Source organism: Silene latifolia, chromosome 11 (assembly GCF_048544455.1).
Source record: "Silene latifolia isolate original U9 population chromosome 11, ASM4854445v1, whole genome shotgun sequence".
NCBI classification, from domain to species: Eukaryota; Viridiplantae; Streptophyta; class Magnoliopsida; order Caryophyllales; family Caryophyllaceae; genus Silene; species Silene latifolia.
In genome coordinates this window covers 82993004-82998652 of record NC_133536.1, presented here as the reverse complement: position 1 = coordinate 82998652, position 5649 = coordinate 82993004, and the positions used below count along the sequence as shown (strand labels likewise).

The window sequence follows — 5649 nt, the reverse complement described above, 5'->3', positions numbered from 1 at the left end:
TAATTCCCAACTCAATATTATTTAATTATTTTATTTTCGTCTTACAACTTAATTATCTAATTTATATAATTATTAAATACCTTTTAAAACTTATTTTAATATAATTCTACCGTCTTAAATATGCGGTATTACAACTGGTGGTGGCCGACAATGGGTGTGCGTGGTGAAGATGAGTGGTGAACTGGTGAGAGTGGTTGGTTGGGTGGTAGGAAGAATGAAGATGGATTGTAGGAAGGGTATAAACAAGTGGCATAGTTATAACTTTGATGCTTAAAATTTACTCAATAAAAAAATGTATAAGATTGACTGAAATTTTCTAAAGAGGAATGTGTATAATAATGAAAGAAATGGAGGACGTATTAAGTTTTAACCTTTAAATGTTAGGCTTATTTTTTAAATAAAATTTTTATAATAGTGACATGCGAATGTCACACATCAATAATAGAGTTTTATAGTAGTTTATATGTTCCAAAGAAGTCTTGCCTCTCTCTTTAGCAGAATCTTCCTCCCATCAATTGGCAGGTACGAGGAAAGAGCTCATCAATTATAAATGTCAGATGTAAGTGTCACACATCCCTACCCTTTAAAAAGAGAGAAGTTCGGGTACTGTAGCGATGAATAGTAAACGAGCTACGTGCACCGTTGATCTCTCACCCTCAATCTCACCTTTCCATTCTAACTTAACCTATCCTTAATCACTCTCCCTCTTTTCGTCCTTCTTCGTCACTCATATGCTTCTCTCATAAAAATAGTACTCTCTAAATCCTTCCCAAATTCACTTCTTTTAATAAACCTTCACAAATCTCACACAAATTGCTTCAAATAATCGGATTCCATCGCAAATTCATCACTTGAACCGACCTAATTTCCCAGATCACTTAAATATCACGAATTATTAGGGTTATGGACTATGGTTCACAATTAAATTAGGGATTTCGATTGTTTTGGATTGTTGCTCAGATTATAAGACTTTGTTGCGGATCAATCGGGGTTGGTGGTGTTGTAGGGTTTTGTTGCGGTTGGATCGGAGGCGCTTGAGTTGTAGAGTTTTGTTGCGGTTGAATCGGAGGTGCTGGAGTTTTAGGGTTTTGTTGCGGATCAATTGGAGCTTCTGGCTGGAGTCTGTCTTATGTCGAAACTCAAAGGTGTTTCGTGGTTTTGGTTATACAACTGTTTTTCTCATTTTTTTTTGTTTTAATTTTTTTTGATTTTACTATTACTATCATTTTTGTATTCCTGGGGTTTTGGCTTTGGTTGACCGCCTACAATAGGTGATGTAATCTCAGTTATTGTCTTCATTTCATTGCTTTTATATATGTACATTGTCGTTTAGTGGTTGCAGTGTTTGCGGGTTGTGGGGCTGTGGAGATGATTGTATCTTGTCGTTGTCGTTGTAGTGGTTGCAGACTGTAGAGTTTGTTTGTTTGTTGGTTGGTTGGTTGGTGGGTTTAGTGTAGACCTCGTTTGTCAATTCATTGTGTTACCGTGTAACGCCTAACGGGTTCGGGCCTGTTCTGTATGGTGTATACGGAGAGCTGTTGGTCCAGCAGTTGGCGTCGGGACACCCTGCTTTCTTTTTTAGAACTGAACGCGGGTATTTTTTTGTCATTTGCGAGACTACTGTTACTGGACCCTGTCTTGTTCTGGTTATAGTTCGCATTGTGTTTTAGTAAGCTCACTGTTTCTATGCTTCCCGGCAGTTCTCATATCTATGATGTCTTTCCTGAGTATCAAGTTTGTACGTCGACGGAGTTGAGAGAAGATAGTTCATGACCGGTCGGTCCTCCAACCACGGTCAAAGACGACTGCAACCAGTCCTTTGATGCCGGAAGCAGTCATAGCCAGACGGAGATGCTTGGAGTGCAATCATAGACATTCGTAATTCCTCTGAGGTACTTACCAAAACATTTATTTTTGTTTACTTCTTGTTTCTCAGTCTTGCTTACTCGTCCTTTCACCCACAATTTCCTCTCCTCCACAAACAAATAACTTTACATTTGACCGACTATTTTTTGTTTTCCCCATATTTTAATTTCCTCGTTACGCATTTCCTACTTTGGTTACACCCGGCTCTTGTTTCCTTTCCCTTTTCCATTGTATTTATTCATAAATTGTTCCCTCGATTATAGCTTTTATTTGTTGATTTATTCGGTTTAGTTTGCTTTTAGTGATTTATTTGTTCATCTTAAATGATTCTTTCAATTGTTTCTGGTGTTTTTTTGTTTATATTGCAGATTTTGTTGTCGTTGAAGGTTACGAAAACCTGACCAGAAGGTTAGGCTCTACAGCCACCTTTCAATTCCATTTTCAGCCTCAAATTAGCATCTCAATTACTCCTTTATAATTAATTTTATTTTACCGGTTTCATTTCCGTGATTAGCTCTTGTTTGGGTAATTTTAGAGTTTAACTTTAGTGATTGTTATTTTGTTTAAGATGTGTGCTTTTGAACTTTTTCTAGGTAACATTTCATTAGATTTTGTTTGTGTGGGTTTAAGATTTGTTGATTGACGCTAAATTTTGACTGAGTTTTGTTAATGCTCAGACATATCTTTTCCACCACATATGTAGTTGGCATTAGCTGCAGTTGGCTGTTGGATGTACTCTTTCACATTGCAAAATCTGAACAGGCAACTGACCTTATTGGATGGAGGAGCTATCTATGTGGATGACTGAATGTGGGGGCTAAAGTTCATGAGGGGTTAACCCTGAGCCGCACCATGGTGGTAGGAAGTGATGAGGCTGATGCGTGAGATGGTGGTTGAATGTGATTATCCCTCAAATTACTTGCCTTCTTCTAGGTATAATCTCTTTGTAGTTAGTTTTATCATTGTTTGATTATGTTGTGGAGAAAGGGAATTTAGGAAACTCATCGGTGTGTTGAGACTACATTCATTTTTTGGTTATGGCAGCTGAGTGAAGCCTTCGGAGTAACATAGATGCACATTTATGTCCTTCGAACTCCTTACTCAGGGATTAAGAAGGAGCTAGGGTAGACAATGGGTGCTATTTTCGTTTACCTTTCTCTCATTGAATCATTTTCTATTGGCATTTCCGTCTCATTAATGACAGTTTAATGTATCATCTAACTTATTATATGCATCTATGAGAAGCAGGACCTTTTAAATTGTTGTCGACTGTCGTAGGGATTATATGCATTTCGTCCATATTAGCCCTTTCTTTGGACATGGGAATATAACCTTTAATCAGGATTTTGAAGAATTCAGTATTATCCTTTCATTATTACTAAAAGTGTGCACTTGGCCGAGAATCAAATTTCCTGTTTAGTTTCTGCCCTTCCACGCTCATCACTAAATACAAACCTTGCTTATCTTGATGCAGATGTCTTTGTTACCTGATCTAGAAGAGTTCCCATCCCGGAAAGGCAATGCAACATCTGCAGAAGGTAATGTTTTGTGCACACAGTGAAAACAACTTATTTGTCATCTGATCTTTTCTTGTAGATTTAGAGTTCCTCTACGCTCATCACTAAATCCAAACCTTGCTTATCTTGATGCAAATGTCTTTGTTACCTGATCTAGAAGAGTTCTCATCCCGAAAAGGCAATGCAACATCAGCAACTGGTGTCTCATGGAGTTTTTTTTGTTTATAATTTAATTATGTGCTTTCTTAGGTTGACAACAAAGATAGTACCATTGCACCCGAGAACACTAAAAGGAAAGTTCCTGATTAATGCTACCAAGACGGGCCGCCTAAAGGACTCAAAAGTAAACTCTACACCAGGGAGCGTGTTATGGTGGGCTAACCTTATTGCTTGTTTCTTTGGACGGGGATTGTTATTAATATTATTGGCTGTTATTACTTGCTGATTTTGGCCCATTATTTCTACCAATATACTGTTAATCAATCAATATTAGGTTTATTTTGTTGATTCTTTATTTTTTTCCATCAGGTCTTCGTCGGCTGGAGTTCATATTTTTGGGCGTTCAATTACAAGCCTTGCATTCCAACTTCTCCATAAATTTGCTCTTCGTATGTGCTGCTCTTATTATTATATTCTTGGTTTTTTAACGTGGCTATGATTAAAACATCTCCTATCAAAGGTTTATCTTTCCTTATATAGTGTGGCTTTTATTTAGGTTTCACCGGAGTAATATCATTTGACACGTTATGATATATTTTGATCACACGTTATGATATATAGTTTTCGCAAATAAATAAACAAGTGTAAAACCGTTTGTTGGGGAAGCTTCTCAGCTGAGATTGCATGCTCACCTTATTTTACGAGTTCACCATAGGCGTCTATAAATATGTTCGTAATCCGACTTGTCAACTTAATAAGTGATATAACATCCGACTTGTCCAACTTAATAAGTGATATAACATCCGACTTGTCCAAGTTAAGAAGTGATCCTAGACCGTCTAGAGAGATTTTAACCTAGATTGTTATAGTTGGCACCAAAAATCATAGATTGTTATCTCCATCTCCAATTTTGAATAAAGCCAAAGACTTGTTGATTCCGATAATTTTTATCGTAAAGTTGTAGTCTTTGCCAACATAAGCGTAAGATTATCACATTCCGAGTAAGCTTATTCCGTCACTAGAGTTGAAAAAATAGGACCATCTTTAAAATTTGAATCGAATTTTGGGAATATTTTACATAAGAGAAGGTTGATCATTACCCCTTTCTTTTCAAGATATGCTTTCATATTAAGATATGCCTTTTAAGGTACTGCACCTCTGGTTTTCATTTTATACTCGTAAAGATATCGAATATAAACAACAGGTATTCCAATATTTTGAACAGAATGAAGTATTAGAAGACATTTTTAAAATTTCCCATAATTTCTTTTTGAGTTTGGTTGAAACTTTAAAGTAGGTCAGCTTTAATGATTGTAGTCTCAACTCTGAACATGGTCACGACTTCAGAAATTTATTACCGGAAGACTTTTTATTTACTTCAGTGAGCACCCATTGGGCCATTACGGAACAACTTGTTAGAAATTACTTGTATAAAACGGTTTTACACTAGATCCTAGGTACTTAATAGGTTTAAATATTCCTAAAGTAACTACGTATGGTACTATTTATTTATTGGTTTTACTACATCTAACGGTTTTACCTCAGACTTTCTCCCACTTGTTTAACTTTCTCTCACTTGTTTACCTGAAAAAGAAACGTAACTGATTGTTGAGAATTTGAGATGGCCCAAGATCGAGCGCATCTTTGATATAGGAATTTGTGAGAGGCCTATTACGCTATTAGAAGCTAACTTAATGACCACAAGTACATATGGAGAAGGCACTATTGTTTGAGAAACTTGCAGCACGTAACACATTTACTATTTCGTTAATATGTCGGTCAACTCTCCTTATCCACCTTCCTTCGGTTGTTTATGTACTTGTCAAGCGTGTTTCCTTTCATTCCTGATTCTCTATTTACCATCTTCACATATATAGAGTAGTTTTTGTAAACAAGAGTTATTTATCCTTCATTATGTTGTAGGGCATATCTCTTAGATGCACATATGAATCATGTGATACTAGCTTATATGTGAGATGAAGCATATGGGTCAACTCTCCTTCTCCACCTTCCTTCGGTATATTGATGGATTAAGCTGTGGCAATGGAATTTGTGAATAAATATGGATTATTTTGGAGTTACTTAAGCTGGAATATTAGTAATATGG

The 5649-nt window shown here is 36.4% G+C and overlaps 1 long non-coding RNA gene across 2 annotated transcripts; it reads left to right on the top strand.

Moving 5' to 3' along the window:
- The first annotated feature begins 730 nt into the window (after window positions 1-730).
- LOC141614947 (uncharacterized) lies at window positions 731-3738 on the top strand. Of its 2 annotated transcripts, none has more exons than XR_012529492.1 (5): window positions 731-1145; window positions 1701-1892; window positions 2629-2799; window positions 3341-3404; window positions 3633-3738. It is a non-coding gene; the product is annotated as an uncharacterized LOC141614947 (long non-coding RNA). The 2 variants fall into 2 exon arrangements; XR_012529491.1 differs by having other exon boundaries at window positions 2235-2799.
- The last annotated feature ends 1911 nt before the right edge of the window (window positions 3739-5649 follow it).